At 34.5% G+C, this 22121-nt stretch overlaps 1 long non-coding RNA gene across 1 annotated transcript; it reads left to right on the top strand.

Moving 5' to 3' along the window:
* Positions 1 to 9016: 9016 nt before the first annotated feature.
* Positions 9017 to 18818, top strand: LOC140443382 (uncharacterized). The gene is made up of 3 exons (XR_011951200.1): positions 9017 to 9130; positions 17474 to 17577; positions 18628 to 18818. It is a non-coding gene; the product is annotated as an uncharacterized lncRNA (long non-coding RNA).
* Positions 18819 to 22121: the final 3303 nt, after the last annotated feature.

A 22121-nucleotide genomic window follows, 5' to 3' on the forward strand; every position in this document is an offset into this window, starting at 1 on the left:
CTCTATACCATTACATAGGACGACATCTCTTAGTTTTTCGTTCTTTCTGCCATTTTCTGGCTTCACTTCGAGCCTCTTGCCTTATATCTTAGGCTGTGCTATTAAAATTGTGACGTGCTAAGATGACAAGGCATCTCCCAGGTTCCACAAGATTCTACAATTCTACAAGACAGATGCGATAAATCTATGACCAATAAGGTCAAATAAACAACTTTTCCGTAAAAGTGCTTTTATCGTTTAATATAAAAGTCTGCTATTTCTTTTCAAAAGCTTGTTTTTCTCCCACTTATAAACGATTATGAAAAAGTTAATAGCATGTTTCAATTAATTTACAAAAATAAATTTAAAATAATATTTTTGCAGACGCTATTGAATTGTATATGAATATTGATTTGTTTGAAATCGAAATAAACGTAAAAATGCCAGCATGACGCGACCACTAACGTGACGTATAGCATTATCTCTTAAAATAGAGCTGTCGTGAAAGCATTGAGCGTAGACAGTAAGATGTGTTTTATACTGACATTCATTTCAGGTTTAGTGTTAGATATTGTAGGGTAAAATCTACTGTCTTTTTGAATGCTCTCGCAGATAAAGGGTTGCTAAAAGTCCGGTAAGAAGGTAATAATAATATATAATATAATAAGTGATAATATGTTTGAAATGACTAAACTTTTAATTAGGAATTTTAGGGATGCAAAATGGCATTGGGTTCTGCATTTTTTAGAGGATCATTCAAGTTCGTATGACGTCATCGTTTTTCGTATTACGGTCTATTGTAGAAGGCACAGATCTAGGCAAAAATCTGAATTTTTTTGATTTTTTCACAAATTGTTTAATAAAAAATTTAGCCCACCTAAAGTGTCCACGTAGTGAAATTATCATTTCTAATAATAGGTAAAAGAAATAAATTAGACTTACTCACAATCAATTTAATTTTACTACCCAAAACGACCGGTTTCGCTTTCTAAAATTTGCAAAGCATCTTCAGGTCAAACGGTACAAAGTAAATTAAATGCTGAAATTATAAAAAGCCCATATAAGGGTGCTGTCTTATAAAGATATAGATCAAAAAAGTTATAGTAATTATGCCAATATTACATGTCTGTGTTTATTAATATGCATAAAATTGATTTAGCAGACAAAGTAACAACCCACAAATTGGTAAGAGATAATCTATTGAATTGTAATAAATTAGAAATAACCAAAATACTACTTACATGCCGGTACAAGAATTTTTATATAATGATTGGTGATACATAGTTCAAACTATCCTGTATTGCTGATAATGGGTGATCTTTGGTCAATGTTGTAACTGTCTGACAATTAACGAGGAAGTTTCTTGAGGGTAGAGATGTTAACAGATGATATACGAGTAAGGTATATGTGATTGTTTGTTAAATGAAAGAGTGATGTTTTATATTATTTAAATTATTAAAGTCATCATTTAAATTATTATTAAATTATTAGTCGCTCACTATATCTCAGAAAATCAATCACTGATTCTGAAAGACTATTTTATCAGCTTTCGAGATCTAAAAGAATTTTGAATGTGGGTAAAACCGATTCGGCTTTGAACACTAAAATTCTGGATGGATTAGTTTTATTGCTCGTCAGTGTGTATTAGTACAAAGTAAATAAAACAAAAGTAATAATTCTTATTTATTTATTTTTCCAACTATATTTAATGAAAAAAAAAAAAAAAAATAATAATAATGTGAGACTTGCGTTTGAACAGTTTTTGCTAGGTTCTTAAGGTCTGGCCTGAAGTTGGAAATGGCCAACCTTAAAGAATCCAACTTATGAGCATTAGTCAAGCTGGAACGCTGTTTACTATTCGTTTGTTTTCAACATGACAACGCTGATTCACATACATAGGTTGAACCAAAACATGACTGCAGTTGTTCAGCACATTTTTTTTTAAATTTGGATATTTGTCCTTGCTAGATGGCTAGAAATCTAGATGTGAACCTGACCCCGATTTTAAAACTACATCGCAGCGCATAGCAATTATTTCATTTTCAAGAAAAAGTTGATCCATTTGGAATATTTCTGCAAATTTTTTGGATATTTCAAAGGTGTCATGAACAGTATCATTAAATGGATAATTGATAAATTCGACCAACTTTTCAATTTTATTGAAATCTCTTAAACGGATTTCTAAGCCTGTTACCACTGACTGAATTTCTGCTGTATACTTCTGTGGCTTGAAAACATAGGCAGGGTGTTTTTCCATGTGATATTTAATGTTAGTAAACCTTAGAAACCCTTTCTTTACAATATCGACTATCAAAGATACTGCTTAAAGTTGAAATGATGCAATAGAACTTATCATTTCTGATAATGTTTTGTTCTTGTCTTGCAGTTCCAGATTTAATGTGCTCAGTTTACCAGTGAAATCTACTACAAATGCCAAATGTCATTGCCAGTCTAAGTCACGTAATTGCTGATGATCATCATCCCTTTCTTCAAGATATTTAATAATGTCTTTTAACAAATCTCTAAACCTTTGCAAAAACTTGCTGCGACTCAGCCACCTTAAGTCGGTGTGTAAGATTAAATCTGGTTCTTTGCCATCCAGTTGTTTCTTAAACAGCCGTCTTTGCAGATATTTGCTTCTTATTGAATCGCCAATTTTAAACGCAATATCAATCACGTGTTTTGTGTTAAAACTTTTACTGGTCAAGACCTGTTGATGAATAAGGCAGTGGTAATTAATGAAGTCCGGGAGATCTTCATATTTGTGACATAGTGATATAAATCCATTACTAACTGTACAAACTAACTTGGGACACCAATCATTGCTGGAGTCCCATCTGTCGTTATTGAAACAAGCATAAATAAAGGTAAATTAATCTTAACGACAAAATGTTTGAGTTCCGTGAATAAATCAATGCCACGTGTTCGGACTTTTTAAAGGATATCATTGTTAGCAGCTCTTCTATTGTTGAGAAATCATCAAAGACCATTCGAATGAAAATAAGTAACTGTACAGTAGCCATGATATTCGACGACTCATCAAGCTGTAACGAAAAAGCAACACACAGGAGTAGATCTCTTTGCAGTTGTTCATTAAGATTTTTACTCAACAATTATATACGAGGCATCACAGTATTTCTTGACAGTTGCAGATCATGTATACTTTTTTTTATTTCATTTTTATTTTTGAAATTAACAAATAGTACATCTGATAAATCTTCGAATATTTCTTTGACATATTCCTTATCAGAAAACGGCTTACACTTTTGCGCAATTTCATAACAAACTAAGAATGAAGCTTGAGTTACAGCCTTAGACTGTTCAATCGGCTTACAGAACATATTTTCCTGGGTAGTCAACAGAGATGTTATTGCTTGAAGGTTGAAGTTTATTCTTTCTCACTTCACTCTTACGTGGAAACTCTGATTGGTATTTACCGGGCATTGTGTTGAAGCGACGCTCTAAGTTTCCTTTTTTCGGTATTGCTACTGATGTATTGCAGATTAAGCAGCAACAATTTTCTTTTACCATGATTTACCATGATGTGATTCGCTCTTACGCCAGCGGGATAAAAATAGCAGAATGATAAGGGAAAGAAAGCGGCTACCCATTTATAGTCACTATATAGTACATATACTATATTTTTCCGATACTTTTTCCTTTCCCGCGATGGATGGACCTAGGGGCCGCGATCGACTGACCTAGGGGTCGCGATCAACGGGTTGGCCTCCCCTGCCGTAGACCAATCAAGAAGTTTATATTATCTAAGTGTTACTATAGTATCGAGGAATTTGTTAAGGACAGTTGCACTAATTGATAGCTTTTTTATTATGAAAATTTTATAGTTAGTATGTATTTTAATGTATCATGTACCTTGTTTATACTGTGTCATATTGTGTTTTACAAAATGTAACTCATTTTAGACTCATTCTCTCTCTCTCTCTCTCTCTCTCTCTCTGTAATATTCACTATAATTTTTAATTTCATATTCATTAAAGTTGTGTAGTCGATTCAACTTTTAATTTAAAAGTTGTCCCATAATGTTATGCATTCCAGGTAAAATTATAAATAAAAATAATCCTAAAATCTATTTTGGTTTCTTCTCGTGTCGCACTACTTAAAAAATAAACTTCCTCCTTTAAAAAATGATGAGGTTAAACTAACTTATCGGAACTGTCATTTAATATAAATTATATGACGGTCTCGTCGAAGTCAAAAAGTTCCTGCAGTCTTCCTGGTAATGCATAGACATGATCGGAATTTTAAAAGCTGGAATTCAGCCCCTATCGCGAACCGTCAAAACCACTCTCGTGTAGAATCGCGACCACTCAAAACAGATTTGTTGCACTTATTGAGTTTTATGGATATTAGTTGGTTGCAACTTTGTTCGACAAGGCATTCATGTAGTTAAAATTAAACTCAGCTTGGGATAAGTTAATTTAATAGTGTAATATCTTAATTATATTAGGGTTTTCTTTAGTAAATATCTTTAGTAAGTTCGGGATGATTATACAGAAAAACGAAAAACCGAACATATTTAATTAAAGTGTTACGAACGCGATAAAGGGTATTTAAACCAAGGATTAAAATTAACAGTTTAATTCATTATATTACTCGCTATACAGAATGTATGTTCATATCACATGGATATATTATAATTATTGTTAATAGACATATAACACGTAATGTTATGATAATTATCATATACGCAATTACTTATCATGCATTTTTTAGTCTATGTCTACTACTATTACAACGTATCCAGTTCGAGCATGTTTGGTAAAATTGTTTGATGATAAACTTTGAGATTCCACTGCGGATACGAGATTTAAGGCACTCGTTTAAAATTTTAAAGTAAATATCAAGTATAAAGTTGCGTCAAGCTAGCGAAATCCGTATGCAAGTCATGATCTCTGTAGAAAACTCTTAATTTATGCCCCGTATCTCTGCAAGGTATATACTTAACTGGAACAAGCTTTAACAGAAATGAAGACACTTTTAAAACTATTTGCCTTCGCTGAAATTGGTATTTTCCGTTGTTTTTTTCGCACACACGTGTGATAAACGCTACAGAAAATCCCAAGTGTAGTTAAATGAGCTCAACAGGTCATTAGAAATAGGGAACTATTTTTATGCGAACTTTAGATTCATCATGTCTCTCCACTATGAGCTGTCATTATCCAATTTTCAGAAATTACTTATTCGTCACTCCATAGCGATGTTTCCATCTACCATGTTTGTCTGCTCCATACGCTATTTTTCTATTCTTCCAATATATCTTTCGTTCGATGTTCTCGCTACCTGACCTTCCCAAGTCGTCGTTGTAGTTACATCCTTCACTTGTCTGTGATAGTAATGACGTCATCTGTGAATCTAAGGTAAGTTAACTATTCGCTGTCGATATTGATCATTGATTGAAGGTGATTTCATTTCGCATTCGAGGACAGCTATAAAAAGTTTTGGCTAAATGGTATGCCCTTGTCTAGCTTATCTTTCAACTGTAGTTTTACCTGTTGTACCGTGTTCGGAAGGCCGAAGACCAAGAGAAAGATCTCCAACACAATGGGCAGAATAAAATAAAGATCCAAAAATTACTACATAAAGCAGTCCCTAAGCTAACAATATTTAGAGTTGACCACGATCTAATACGGCCCTGACACGAGCTCAAGGAATGAGGAGGAGGGACCGTGTTCTACCGTGTCAAATGCTTTATGGAAATCAATAAACACCAAAGCTAAGCGTCTATTAAATTCCAAAGACTATTTTGTCAGGATTTTAATTGCTTAGAGATGATCATTTTACCGTAACTTTTTCTGAAACCTGCTTGTTATCTTGAATGATAGAAGTCCAGTATACCTTCTAAGTATTTGGGACTGATTTTGGTAAATTTTTTGCACCTATTCAGTGACTTGGATATTTACAGCTAGTCACAAAAGGTTAGACTTACGAGCAAGGTTTCACTATTAACAATCTTAAAACTAATGTTTGTTGTGTTCTATATACTCCAATGGAATCATCATCAACATCAACCTACTGCTGGACATAGGTCTCCCTAAGTTCTTCCCATATGTCCTTGTCTTGTGCGGCTTGCATCCAGTTATTACTAACATGCTTTAGGTCATTAGTCCATCTAGTTGGTGGGTGTCCTCTGTTCCATATTGCTTCTTGTCTTGGTCTCCACTCTAAAATACGTTTTATCCATCGGTTGTCTGATAATTTGGCGAGGTATCGTACCCAATTTCATTTTAGCTACGCGATTTTTTCGACAACGTCTGTTGTTTTTTTTTTACGACGTATTTCTTCGTTTGGAATTCGGTCTCTCAAAGAGGCATCCAACATCTGGTGCTCCATAGTCCTCTGAGTCACACGAATCTTATTCACTACCTTTTTTGGGAGTGTTAATGTTTCCGCTCCATAAGTGAGTATAGGTAATACACATTGGTCAAAGCTTTTCCTTTTGAGGCATATAGGTAGATCCGATTTAAATACATAGTTTAATTTACCAAATATGCCCAAGCTAATACTATGCGACATGGGAGCTCACATGTCTCGTTATCTCTGCCCAACCGAATTTTATGTCCTAAGTACTTATACGATGTAGTCTGCACAATATCCCTTCCATCAACAGCAATATTTCGATTTAGCACCAGATTAGTCATTATTTGCGTCTTGCTCATATCCAAGGAAGCGTGATATACTTTTTCAAACATTATTATTGCATCATCCATACGATCGGCTGTAAAGACGATGTCATCTGCAAATCTCAAATGACTGAGCTTCTCTCCATTTATGTTAATACCATGATCGCCCAGATGTGCCAATTTGGTAGATATATTTGATTATGTTAGTATAGCGAAGGTCTATTCGGCATTCTGTCAATGCTTTTATAATTTTTTGATGGCTTATGGTATCGAACGCTTTCTCGTAGTCGACAAATATCAGTGCCAATGGTTTGTTGCATTCTGCAGACTTCTCTATCAGGTTCTTTATCACTAGTAAGTGGCCTTTAGTGCTATATGCCGATCTAAATCCAGCTTGTTCTCTAGGCTAATAGAAGTCTAATTTAGCGTCCAGTCTTTTTTTTTAATTTTTGTGAAAAGGTTATTTGTGTGTGAAAGCGGTGATAGGACAGCAGTTTTTTAAATCTGTTATGTCTCCTTGCTTGTGTAGTAAAATAATGACTGCATTGTTTCATTAAGAAGAAGTTTTTCCTTGGTAGATGCATTCGGTGAAAATCTTGGCCAAAGCCTGGATAATTTTATTTCCACCTAGTTTGATCACTTTGATAACTACTCCGTCATCGCCAGGGGATTTGTTATTTTTCATTTCTAAAAGTGCCGTTTTGATTTTTTAAGGAGTTATTTCTGGCATTAATTCTGATCCCTGGTTTGTAATTTTGGGCAGGGGCTGATCTTGCCTTTCCTCGGTGTTCTCATACATTTCGCGATAAAAGGATTCAACAACCTCAAGGATTTTGGTTCTATCCGTAGTACTGTTTCCATCTTTCTTTTGTATTTTGTACATATTTTTGTTGTCTACGTTGCTCATATTTCGCCTTAAAACTTTTAAACTTTTGTTTTCTTGAATTGTTTTAGTTATTTCTCTTGTATTGTTTTCTCTTACGCCTTTTCGGATTGACTGATGGATATCTTTATTTAATTTCGTTATTTTTGTGTAGTTGGAGCCGTATTTTTCCATCAGCTGTCTTCTTTTACCTATTAGCTCTTTGGTATTTTGGCTTAGTGACTCCAATGAAATACTCCAATGGTATTTCTCAATTTTTTTTAACCAGCTTAAGCATAGCACTCAACACGCCTAAGACTTTTAGACTCAAAAGGCTTTTCACTAACTCAAAAGGTTTAGCTCACTGGTGTGCTGTACATTGGTGAAAACAATGGTGATATCAAATAGTATGTTTATATATTGAACATATTGAACATTGTACATTGAGCAATGTGTACAAATAAGACAAACAACCCACAATATGATGAAGATAAAATATGTAGATGATGTGTTCCCCAATTGGCAATAATATTATGTTTTATATAAAAACTCTAAATATCTAAAAATCTAAATATTAAAAAATACTTAATCGTTTAAAAAATCAAAATTACATTCTTTTGTTTTTGATTCCAGTTCGGGAAATGGTTCTCAAAAATACTTTAAAAAATTTGAAAATTTATTATAACTCGTAATATTCGTTTTCTGATTCAGCAGATGAGTTTATCAAAGTGAAATTGCCTGATAAATTGGCAGAAACTGATAAAGAAAAAGAATGTTAAATTGCAGTTTTTTTTAATCCTACATTGATAATGTTTTCTTATTTGTTTCTTCTCTTATTAATTTGTTCTTATTTATTTTAATTTATCATAGTTTAAATTCATTGTACTAGGCAAAAAGTAAGTAGAATAAAAAATCATCTCCTAAAAATGTGCGCTGTGTCGATTACGATGTTTTGTCAAAAACCAATCCATATGATAATTCTCATTAGTTTGTTGTTAATATGATAGACTTTTCTTATTCATATATTATTATCGTTTAAAAAAAACTAGCAGCGGTAACTTATAGCTCTATAATATACAAACAGATGAGAATATTGATATTAAGGTTGATATTGAGCTCCCAGATTATCGATTTAATAAACATAATGAAACACCAATATTCATGTTTAATGTAGATAAAGTAAAAAATCCATTAGCCGATGAAATATTAAAATTAATCGCTAAAAAAATATGTAAACATGCACAATAATGATTATTAAAAGATAGAAGGGCATAAAGTTTAGATTAAATTTACAAACAGACATTAACACAAGCGAGTTGCTGGGTTTTGTTGCTTGCTATTACCTAATGGCATGTATTATAGCTCTTTTTAGAAAAGTTTTATGAAAACTAAAGGAAAAATCTTTTGATATAGTATGAACATAATATAATATTTATAAACAATAATACGTCTGCCAATAAGTTCCGGGCCTAACCATGAGACGGCGATACTAATGAAATATTCACATAACATTTCCGCAGCCGCTCAACCTTCAAAAAATTTCGGTCAACTGTCAAAATGTTCATGTCATTCGGATTATTATTTACCGAGTTACAGTGCTTTAAGTGAAGCCATTTTTGTGATTTTTATAAACAATGGGTTTAAAGTGGTAAGTTATTACTATTCTGAATTTAAAATAATGTCCAGGTCCTCGTTGAAGATAGGATCATGTGGTCTAATATACGCTGAAATGATTTTCAGCGTATCGATTCCCGTTATGATCTTTATTATGGTAGCTTCCATAGTAACCAGTGCATCTGGTATTGGAATTAGTTGGTGTTTTATTCCTTTTTTCACCACAATGGCTGTACCTACTGACATTGCCATGTGATCATTTCTACATATAGATGTCAGAGCCCGGAAATTTGGTTTTCACTCTTTCCGTTAATTTCGTTTCTTGTAAAGCTATGACATCTAGTTAGAGTCTGTTGATAAACTCGTCCAGAATATTGATTTTAGTTCTCAGCCCTCCTGAGTTCCATGACCCAATTTTAAGATCGTCCGTATGGTGTCCTGTCATTGTCGGAAACTACCTAGTGCTGTCATGACAGAGGACATTTTTTTAACATACACGCAAAGTTTTGAATTTGCGTGTTTAGGTTTGCTATTAATGTAGCCGATTCACTGCTTATTGTTGTTGTTGAGACTTCGAGGTTTTGTGCTTGTTTTGTGGCTTGTGCATAGCTCACCTTTTTGTTTATTTACGGTGTTGCTTTGATGCTTCTGCCTCCTGTTGTTGGTGGAGGCGTTTTCCATTTTGGTGCCTTGTTGCATTCTCTGTAATTGACCGTGTGTTTACACATTTGAGATCGGTGGACCGATCTTTTGTGCATTCTTTGCTGAGATGTTTATCTCCGCATTTCACGCATCTTGCGCCGCAGTGACAGGACTTTGAGACATGGTAGAAACTCTAAGTTTTCGAACTCTTTACTTATGCTTTTTAGCTTTTCTTTCTCCTTCTCCTTGACTGTTACTAGGAACAGTGGTAGTTTCCTTTTTTCGGCGCGTTTTGAGACCATATTAGTTAATTTTGCGTCAATTTTGTCCTTCCATTGCAGCTCATCGGCTATTTTTTTGAGATCCTTCGAGTCATACAGTCTCCTTATAACAAACCTTTTCATTTTAACCTGATTTATTGGACATGCGAACTATTTGGTAGGTTGTGTTTTATTGTGTTCTTTTAGGGTTCGTACCATTTTCAGGTAGTCTACCCTGTTGTTTGAATGACAATGGATTTGCCTGATTTTCTAAACTTGTTATTTGAAATTATTTCATTGTGGGCGGCTTTTTCCAAAATAATTTGGTGCCTTTCCACTGATTTAAGAATAATCGCAGGCGGATTTGGCATTTTAGTTCCTTGTTGCTTTACTGGTTCGGTGTGTTGGGGTTTTATATTTTTTTCTGGTCCTGATTTGGTTTTTGCTGCTTTTGGATGATATTCTCAAGCATGTATTTTCTTTCCTCTCTTGTATCAGTTGGGTTTGTTTTTCCACGGCACTTGTTGATTTGGAACTTTCCATTGCTGAAGTTTTATTTCTCTTTGGATGTTTGTCATTTGGATGTTTTTGGTTTTTCCTTGTGGATCTTTTCAGACCTTAAATCCAATTTTTCGCCGAGTTTTCGGTCCCTTCTTTCTTTTCTGCCTGTCATCGCTTTTTTCTTTTTTGTCCTGTTGTTCTTTTTCTGTTATCTGTTCCATGAGGGACAGCATCCTATCCGTGAGACACCTATTTTCCTCGTCCTAGGATTTTACGATGTTTCGCAGTTCCCGCATCTGCTTTTGCATCGCGTCTATCTTCTCGTTGTGTTTCTCATGCTGCATTCCGTCTTCTCTGTGCTTCTCTTCCGTCTTTCATCATCCGTCTCCTAGGCCGCTTATATCTCCGTTCGAATGTTTATCGCAATCGAGATCTGAATTTTCATCTATGATTGTCAAAGTCTATTAGGTTTAAATTTTTTTCTACAACTTGGGGGGTGACGTCACCTTCTTCTTCTTGCTCTGACACCTGTGTGTCAGTGCATTTGGTGGAGGGGGGTATTCATTAATTATGCCTTGCGGCGGTGAACAAAACTGTTCAAAAGAAGTATAAAATTTTCTACGCAGAAGACTCTGTTTTTTGCCACCGCTGACCACTATCAGACGGCTTCTGGGTGTCTCCTGAGTAATCTTTACGGATGTTCACTTCCTGTGTTCTCAAGGAGCACTTGTTGTTTCTCTTACTGCAGGAGCAGGGCCGTTTCTGTCCGTCTTTGTAAAAATCAAAGACTTACAGTGTCATCCCTGTCGACACCATGCAGTAGACCCGATTCTTCGCTATGCTGGTCGGTAAAATCCTCTGTGAGAAGCCTATAAGGCAGCTCCTCGCAGTTTAATTAATACTAATTTCGCATCCGCTCTTCGCTTTGTTAGTTACAGTTCAACAAGGTTCACGCGGCGTCTCCTTCCCTTAGTTCTATCAAGAACTATTTGCCTTGTTGATTGCTCCTTCCAAAGTATGTCTTCACTGTTCGATCTTCGCAGTCGAACTTGATTCTCCCCTACTCTTCTGAATTTAATATCCAAAAAGCATTTGTGACATCTGCTCGAAAAATCCATCAATGTCTGGGAATGACATATAGTTTTTATGTGGAATGGTGTTGCTTTTATTATTATTTTTTGGGATTTTTGGGATTTTATAGTGTTTTTTTTATAGATTTATTGGTAAGGGAAGGATTTTTAAGGCGTAATAACACTATAAGTGTTCTGTCAATCCCAGATCGTTAAAGGATTACTTAGACATTTAGGTTAGAATACATCCTAATACATAATTTACAGATACTTCTATCAGCGGTAACAGAAAACAGTAAACAAATGAGTTTAAAAGTTAATACCAAATGTATACTCATTAGCAAAAAACTATAAGTAACAATCTAACTAATATCAGGATATAGGAAGAAATAGTCGAGCGAGTACCATAACAGAAATATTTGGGCTGTTGGGTGTATAAAAATTGGGAACTATTTCAGTAAATCAAAATCAGAATCGAGTAAGCCAGAACACCATTTAAGTAGATGCAAAAGGTATTAATCCACAAAGCGCTAAGAATTTCCTTAAGAATCTACATAATGTAATGACAAAGTGAAGATCATGCGATTGGTCGCCAATGTTGTTAGAGGACAAGGCACTTAAAGAAGAAGAATAGAGGATAAGCACAGGAAGGAAATAAATTGAATTATGGTTTTGATCTAGTATCAATGATGTACTGCATAGAAAAGTTAACAGCCTAATTTAAATGATTTTTACCAGTTAATAGAAATATATGTCATGAACCATGCTATTTCATTACTGGTTTTAACTTTCAGAGCAAAACGAGTAAGAAGTGATTACCATTGTGATGCAGCTGCAAGCCCAGTAGACCCATAATATCCTCTTCGCGTGTACAAAAGGAGAAATATTCAAATACTATTTGAATGTAGGTCACATGTACGTATAATTGGTTATCAAATTTAGAGAGAACTAATTAAACCATTGGGAATTTAAGGAATATACGCAACATGTTCCTAAATGGCAGCATTGAATATATTACATGTCTATGTTAATTGCACGAATGCGCCAAAATTCTGTTTACGCGGATATAAATGCCCATTGACGCATTGTTCGGAGTTTCAAAAACAAAAATCTGAAACGATTACACGATTACATATGAATATAAATTAAATTCAATTTTGGTATGATAACAAAATTATGATAATTTATTAATATCTATCAAATTGATCTACCTATTTTTATTTTGTTAAATTTTTTTTGATGTTATTTCTAATTTGGAAAAATACTTTCTATAAAATTCTTGTAGTAAAGGAGCATGTAAATGTTGCTCTAATATATTTTTTAATTGATGTAAATTCTTTTCTATGCAAGTAATATCACTTCCTGTTACTGAAATTTTTAAGTTTAAGATTTTGGTTTTTAAATTTGAATTAAAGTTTTGAATTTTAGTACCTAATTTACATCCTTTATGATGTAACAAGTTATTGTTGTTAAACTTTCCATTCTCCATGTGTACAGGAAAACAAAGATTTCTTCTACATTTCAGAAGGAAAGATCCTTCTGTTGCTGAGTGAAGCAAGCTTGATGTTAAAGTTGGCCCATTGTTTTAGGAAATCTATGCTAGCAGATTATATACTCTCCTTCAAACCATCCTGCAAGGAAAAATATTTGGAAAACGAGGTCCAGGAAGAAGAAGAACATCTTGGTTAAAGAACCTCAGAATCTGGTTCAATACAACATCTGTGCAGCTTTTCCGCGCTGCTGCAGATAAGATAAAGATTGCCATGATGATCGCCAACATTCGTAACGGATAGGCACATCAAGAAGAGAAGACGCTAGCAGAACCATATCCTCTTCAGATGTTCTCAAAAAAACCCATCATGTAAATACAAGAAATACTGGATATTTTTGTGTAGATGGAATAAAAACAGCGTGGTCGCTGTTGGTTCAAATTGTCAAGGTCATCATACAACCTCTTCTGACCACTGCAGGATATAGGTCTCTCCAATTTTTCGCCACTCTTCACGGTTCTGTGCGTATAGTTGCCATTTCTTGAATATTCGTTTAATGTCGTCCATCCTGCGTGTTGGTGGTCGTCCTCTGCTGCATTTGTCTTCTCAGTCAATTAGTTTTCTGGACCATCTTGGGTCTTTTAGTCTTGCTATGTGACCTGCCCAATTCCATTTCAGTTTGGCTAAACGTTCGACGACATCAGTGATACCTGTTCTTTTCCTTAGGTCTTGGTTCTTTTTTGTCACGCCGAGAATCGATCTTTTCATGCGCCTTTGTGCCACTCGCATTTTTAGTGCTATTGTTTTTGTGAGAGTGAGAGTTTCTGCTCCGTATGTCATAAAAGGAAGAACGCATTGGTCAAATGTCTTCCGTTTCATGGCTATTGGGATGTTGATCTTAAAAATGTCTCTTAGTGAACCATAAGAGCCCAAGCAAGTGTTATTCGTCATTGAAACTCAAAGGTCTGATTTTCCTTACTTATTCTGATTTCATGACCGAGATATATGTACTTTTCTCTCAATTCTACCACTTTATTTTGGATGGTTAGATGTTCGCTGGGAACCAAATTTGTCATAAATTTGGTCTTACTGATGTTCATGTTTAGACATATTGTTAGATACGTTTTCTTCTTCTTCTTGGAGTGCCGTCTCACTAAGGAGGTTGGCAATCATAATGGCTCTTTTTATTTTTGAACTTGCTGCTCTAAATAAATCAATCGATCTGCATTGATACCAATCACGTAGATTCTTCAACCATGAGTTCTGCCTTCGACAAACAGATCTTCTTCCTTGAATCTTTCCCTATATTATGAGGTTCAAACTTTCATATTTTGGTCTCCTCATCACGTGGCCTAGGTATTCCAGTTTTCTGGTTTGTATAGTGGTGATTAGTTCTGTTTCTTTACCAACCCTCTCCAGTACTTATTTACTTGTAATTCTATCAGTCCATGATATTTTTAATACTCTGCGGTATAACCAGAGTTCGAAATCCTTAATTCTTTTTAAATTGCAATTTTTAATGTCCAAGTTTCAGCTCCATATAATAATATTGAAAAAATATAAGAGCGAATAGTACGTAGTCTGATCTCCAAATTTAGACTTGTGCACGTTAGGAGTGACTTCATTCGTATTAAATGCTGATCTGACAATCTCTATTCGCCTGTTTTTTTTTGCAGTATGATCATTGGTTTCATTGATCCAAGTTCCCAAGTATGATATTTTTCTACTTGTTCTATCACGTTACCATTGATTGTCAATAGGTGATGTATATTTTGTGGTTTTTTTTTTGTAATTAGCATGCACTTCGTTTTTTAGCGTTTATGGTAATTTCCATCTCAGCACTATTCATACTTAAGCTTTCGATAAAATGTTGTGTCTTACTTTATCAAAAGCTATTTCGTAGTCAAAAAAGCACAAGTGTAGATCAACGTTTAGTGATCAAGCACAAGTGTAGAACCCGAACTGCGTCTCGCTAATATCGTCCTCTAGCCTTTCGTATGTTCTCTTATGTATTACTTTCAGCAGTACTTTTAAAGTATGACTCATAAGGCTCAGTGTTCGATAATCAGAGCACTCTTTTGCTGCTCGTCTTTTACGGATGGTTATACATCTGACTTCAGCCACCCTTATGGTATTATTCCCGTATCGTACACCGTGTTGAATAAATCGGTCAATACCTCCAAGTTATCATTTTCCACTAGTTTTAACAGTTCTACTGGTATTTCATCTAATCCAGCTGCCTTATTGTCTTTAGAGTTGTTGATAGCATATTTGATTTCATCTATCATGATATTCTGTCTCTCTAAAGGATTTAATTCTTGCATTTTCTGCATTTCACCTCTTTCATATTGGAAAAGTTCTCTAACTTCTCTTCTCTAAGTTGTCTACTCCTCCCATCGTCTTAATTTCTCTGGTAAATATATTAGTAGTACCCCTTTTTTGTCTTTTATGTGTCCTTGCTGTCTATTTCGACCCATTCCAGTGAGTTCTCTTATTTTTTTGTGCATATTTCTCATAATATCATCATATTTTGTTTCTAGTTCTTCTATATCTTTACATTGTTTCATCAAATAGATATTCTTAGCTGTTTTGATTTTTTCCTTAATTATTCGTTGTATTTCTTTATACTTCTGTAGATCTTTTCCTTTATATTTCCTTCTTTCTCCATCTTTAATAGTATTTCTTCTGTCATCCACTGTTTTTTAGCCTCTGCATCAAACTTTCTTGAGCTCGTTTCAGTAATGTTTTTTTATATTATATTACGTTCATATTAACATTCACATTAGTATTTAATTCGTTTTTTATTTCTTCGTTGTTAATGTCTATATTCTTACATTAATTTTTGGTTGTTATTTTCTGAGTTCAATTCTTTTTAATTTTATTTTCACGTTAGCCACTAACGGATTATGGTCTGAGTTAACTTCTGCTCCAGGATAAGTTTTAACTGATGTTATAGAATTTTTATATCTGCTATTTTTTAGTATAAAGTCTATCTGGTTTCTGACAATGTGGTTTTCTGTATGTGAAGGAGACGTCCATCTTTTCTTGGCAGAATTCTATGAGACCTTCTCCTCCCTCGTTTCTAGTTCCTAATCCGAACTGTCCAACTATATTTTTAACTGTACCTACTCCATTTTTTGCATTAAAGTCTTCTAAAATTAAGTAATATCTCTAGATTTTGTTAACTTGATTGTATTGTGCAATTCTAAATAAAACTTTTCGATCTTATCTTCGGTCTTATTAGCTGTGGAAGCATAGACTTGGATCATACTAATATTACAGTTCCGTGCTTGAATTTTTAGCATTATTATTCTTTCTGAAATTTGAATCACACCTAGCACTGATTTTCTAATATTGTTGCTTATGATAAAAGCTACTCCGTATCGGTGATCAGTTTTATCTCCTCCCTAACATTATGTAATTTTCCAGGCTGATACATACTTCTTACATTTCAGGTAGCTATTTTTATCTGATAGGGTTGAGTATTTTTTTTTTGGTTTTTTGTGCAAGAGTTTCGCATGTTGACGACCGAGGAGGCCTTGCGTTCTAATGGTTGTCCTCCCCTGCTGGATTTTGGTCTCCGATTACCATAATCAATAAATCAATGATGTCCTTTGCGCTAATAGTACTAGCCATTATAATTTATACTAGAGATGTCATCAAAGACCTTTAATGCAGTGGTTTCTCGATGCCTTCTGCATTCTGATGTTGACCACTTTCTTGGTTCTTCCGCCTTCGAGACCAATTTCTTAGTCTCAGGACAACAGAGTGTCCTTCCACTTACTAGCTCATCCACCCTTAGCCGTTGGCCAGTAAATAGTGAATTGCTTATTCCGGCAAACACTCGTTTTCTAATTCTTGATAATTATCAAGGTATTATAGATAAATCAAAATGTCTCATATTATACAATAAGCGTAAGGTCTAAGAAATGGTACTGGCCACTCTTCATATGGTGCTTGGACGTATCTGTACGGAATGCTTGGTTTCTGTTTAGAAAAATGAGGGAAACTATTGAAGGTCAACGTGAATTAGATTTGTTGGAATTTTGTCGAAATACAGTAAAAGCTTTGCTTACTAGCTACGGTACTCCGCGTTCTAAATCAGGACATTTGCACTCAACATTAAAACGAACTGTGGTGGACATCAGATTTGATAATGTTGGGCATCTTATAGAACCGCAAGTAAAACTCCCACTCAATAACAATAATAGAACAATAATCAAAAAATATTTTAAGTGTAATATTCTCCACGAAAAATGTGTTATGCAATTTCATGATAAATAAGACATGGCGTCCTTTTTTCTGTGCGATTTTTGAATGTTTTAATTCTTGTCCTTCACTCTTGCTGAATAAATATGTTTTTGCTTTGTGATTAAGCAGCAATAAAAAGATATTCACCCTTGAAATTTTTTAGGAAAGAAAAGCCTTTGTTTCCAAACAACAAGAGGATTTTTTTAAACTGCGTTATATCTTAAATAGTTTAGGAATCTTCTTGTATAGTCTTCCCAGGATATCTCTGTAAGTATTTTTTGATTTCTTTTTTTGTAGTTAGTCCTCCCAGTCCTCCCCAACTAAAGGAGTCTTTATCCACGACTCAGCATTCCAACGAAAACACAAGTAGCCGTGCGCAAACGTTTTCATTTATTTGCTAAACCAATATCCAAGCTCAGTAATCGTTCAGTCCACACTTTCAATCACCAAGCAAATTATAAATTGCTACAATATTTACAGGTTAAGATCATTAAAGTTATCAAACCTGTAATTCAATTTTTTGGGTAACGGGAGCAGAAGATAATAATATGTGCAAAAAAAATAATACAACTAATATTAAAAATGCCGTAAGGAAATACGACAGTAAGTGTTCGAAAAAGGAGCTCGGTGTAACTTACAGGGAAAATGTGTTATTTTAAAGAAAAGTCAACTTCTTGTTACGCAAGAAGTTACTTCAGAAAACTCAACTTACGGTAATCAGATATTCTCACTGGACACTGTTAACTCACATAACGATCTCTCTATACCGGGAAAAGTGGACAGAGTAACATACGAATTCTGAGAAATTGAAGAGAAATTATAGGCTGGATATACATAAAAGATCTTTCAGTTCGCAGTGTCAAAAGGCCTATAAGATCAAACACTTTGAAATCCACAACATACAAGCTAGTGATTGCATAAAATTGTGTAGGTGATTTCTTAAAGTCACACAAAAGATTGTATATTCTTTTGGGTTATTTAATCAACGATCCTGGTTATTAACAATAGAATATGTTTTAATGAATATTCATTATTATACTTACAGTTTAGTCGTCTAACAGCAAGAAAATTCCATACCTGAAACAGAAAAATTCAAAATCGTTAATTTTCAGTGCTTTACAAATTTCAAAACAACTTAAAACAATGCTCCCTACAATACAAATAAAGAGTTAAATATTCATTCAAAAGTTGAAACAAACTACATATTAAAAATTTCAAAAATAATTTTTGGTTATAGTATTGTTACGATAGATGATGACGCATCGTATGGCTTAGAACTGTAAACATATTTATTACTAATATCCTTTCCCATTCAAGTATGTTCCAGATCATATACCTGCCGGCAGAAATGTCTAGTCCCCTACGGTAAAGGACCTGTTTGGCTCCACGACGATAGGAGAAGTTCTGGAAGTTCAATGCCACTTCGAGAATAACTGTATTTTATACATAAACACGAATTTTGTGGTAAACAGTTAATTTTTGAACATCGCGTCGAGTTTTTATGTATGTAACGCGCGTAGATAAATTACATAATTATTAGTGTAAAATAAATTAGATATATTTTACAAATAAAGACTTTAAATAAACTTTTAAGTGTAGAAGAACCTTTAATAATAAAAACAATAAATTAGATTAATAAAAAATACTACAGTATGTAATGTGTTTGCTTGTAAATACCGTGTTTGCGTAAAACTGTAGATGAGCCATGCCCATATCAGTTTAGATAAAACGTTTCTGACCGTTTTTAGTGTTTTCATTTTTCTGGTCATAATTGCCCTTAAATTTTGATTGTGCTTTACCACAATATGCCTATGCTATCTCATAGACTGTTATTATTACGTCTAACTACGCCGTATTGTTAAGTACCAACTATGATTAATTTCGTCTGTAGTTAGTCCAGCTAAAAAGTAAGTCTTTCTTCTGCCGTGTAACCAATTTTGTATTATAAACATAGACGCACTTTTTTTTCTCGAAATCTTCTTTGTGTGCCGTGTTTGTTTTCAAACGTTGGCTACCTTCGTTTTAACAAGCTGATGAAATGTTCCTCGATCGGCAGCTAGATGAAAAAATTCCTCCACCGTTCGACCTGTCCATTGTCTGATGTTACACCGCAGCCAGGGTAGTTGCTTTCTTCCAGCGCTTTCGTTCGATACTTCTCATTATATGGCCGAAGTATTGGACCTTTCTTATTTTGATTATGTTGATCAATTCTCGCTCTTTGTGCATGGTCTCTAGCGCACGTTCGTTAGATATGTGGGCTGTCCCCGGATTCTGAGCATGCGACTGTAACACACAACTCGAACGCTTCTAATTTATTTTAAAAGTAAGAGATTTTTTATTTTTGTTGTCCAGATTTCACATCCATAGAACAAAGCGGACCAGACGTAGAACTTCAATACTCTTAGACGTGTGATCAATGAAAGACTTCTACTGCACAATACAGAACGCCAGCTAATAAAGCTTTTTTGTGCAATTTCTATTCTGGTCGAAATTTCGTCGTCACTTTCAACCCTGCAGTCAATCCAACTACGCAGATATCTACAGTGTTACACCCTTTCCAGAATTTTGCTATCTAATTTTAGTAATGAGTCTTCGATATTAATTTTTCGGACCACCATTCATCTCGAAATACCTATTAAAAATTGTTTGTATTAACATATAGTTGCTAATTTTTGGCTCTAAAAAGAATTTATCTTTGTAGAGTTTTATCATATGGCTGCATTCAGAAGCCGGCCGTCCTTATAATGTCATCAATTCTCCTGTTTCATTGTTTTATTTGGGTTGACCAGATAAAATCAGATTTCTTGTCTATCTTTTTTGTGAAAGACTGGCTTCAAGACACATGGCCTCTAAGGATGAATGAGATCATTAAATTGCTGATTTCAAATGTGAAAAGACATTTTACGAATACATTTTCATTTTTTTCTTTTATTATAAAGTTACATATAATCATAAAGTTCAGTTATTTATTTAGTATATTACGTGTATAAGTAACGAAATAAAAAGCTTTTTCGGTTGAAAAATTGTGATCCATATCAGTTATTTTTAATTTTTGAAATTTAAACAATAATTAATTTACTTTTTTTGAACCAGATACCAGTTGTTTTATTTCGATTGAATCTACTAATTGGCTGAACGAGTCAACTAACCACATCAATCAATCGCGGAGTTACTAAAAACATTTTAGCATCTGCTAAGGAGAATATGGTGCTACCGACGTATGTTGGGGGTCTCATATATACACCACACAAGTAACATAACTATTCTCCAGGCGCTAAGAAAAGACAAAGAAATTATTAATACCATAAAAAACAGAAAATTGGCTTACTTCGGCCACATTATGCGTAATGATAAATACCGACTTCTCCAGTTGATTCTGCAAGGCAAGATTGAGAGTAGGAGAGGCCCCGGACGTAGACGTATATCCTGGCTGGCCAATCTTAGGAAGTGGACTGGTCTAACAACTGATCTATTTCGAGCTGCTGTGAATAGTTAGCAGGCTTGGAGAGCATATACTGTCGAAATGGACAGCTTCCACGAAACGCAGCTAACATCTCGTATATGGTCATGTATTGAGATGGATTGAAATTATTGATGCAGTTTTCATTCACTTGGCAAAACACGTCTCAAATTGAAGCTAGTTTATCTATAGCTTTTTTGGTTTCTCGTGTATTACAGTCATCAAATCTTAGATGTCAGAGGAGAAAAAGGGAACGTTGCTCTGACATAATGAAACGAAAAAACTCTGTTGAATCAACTTCTTCTTCTTCTCATCTTTCATCTTGTATGATATTTCTTCTTCAATATTAGCCTCCTAAATTGTTTAAATTATCGCACCATCTTTTTCTTGGTCTGACAATACTTCTTCGTCCATTTGGTGACTTATCTTGTTCTATTCGTACTATTCTATCCTCTGTCATTCTACTAATGTGTTCGTTCCACTCCTCTTTCCGTTTTGTCACACATCCATTTATGTTTTCGCTTCTCTCCCTATCCAACAGACTTTCCCTGATATTCGTCGAAGTATTTTCATCTCTGTTGTTTCTAATAGACATCTCGTTTTAGATGTGTCAGGTCTTGTCTCCGCCGTGTATGTTAATACAGGTCTAATTGCTGCTTTATAGATTCTTGTTTTTGTATCTTGTCTTTCTTGGTGTTTATTTTTTCAGATTGAGTCATTAAGAGATGTAATTAGTTATCTATTCCCAGATATCTAAACCTTGCTTCCTGCTTTATTATTTTCCCATCAATTTCGATTTTGTATCATAGTGGGTATTTAGAGGTCGTCATACATTTGGTTTTTTCTGCTGATATTATCATATTGTATTTCTTGGCTGTTGTATTGAAGATGTATGTTAATCTTTGGAGCTCGTCTTTTGTCTCGGCGATTAATGCGGCGTCGTCTTCTTCTTATAGTGCTGTGCACCTATAGTGCGTTGGCGAATTATCTTAAGGCCAGACGTCTGTCTTTTGCAGCATGCAAAAGATCGCCAGTGTTATTTATGCCTGTCCTGTTCTTTATGTTCCGTAGCCACGACATTTGTTTGCGACCTACTCCTCTCTTGCCTTCAATCTTTCCCTGGATGATTAGTTGAGGGATTGCGTATTTTTTTCCTCTCAGAATATGGCCGAGGTATCCAGTTTCGTTTACATAACATAATATTTGGACTTCTTTGTTCCCCATTCTGTAACCATGATTTTTATGTACTACTTGTATTATTTCGTCCATTATTATATTAAAGAGAAGTGGGCTTAACGAGTCACCCTGTCTGACTCCGCTTTGTACTGGTATACACTGTGTTAGTTTTTCA

This window comes from Diabrotica undecimpunctata, chromosome 6, assembly GCF_040954645.1.
Source record: "Diabrotica undecimpunctata isolate CICGRU chromosome 6, icDiaUnde3, whole genome shotgun sequence".
Classification (NCBI taxonomy): Eukaryota; Metazoa; Arthropoda; class Insecta; order Coleoptera; family Chrysomelidae; genus Diabrotica; species Diabrotica undecimpunctata.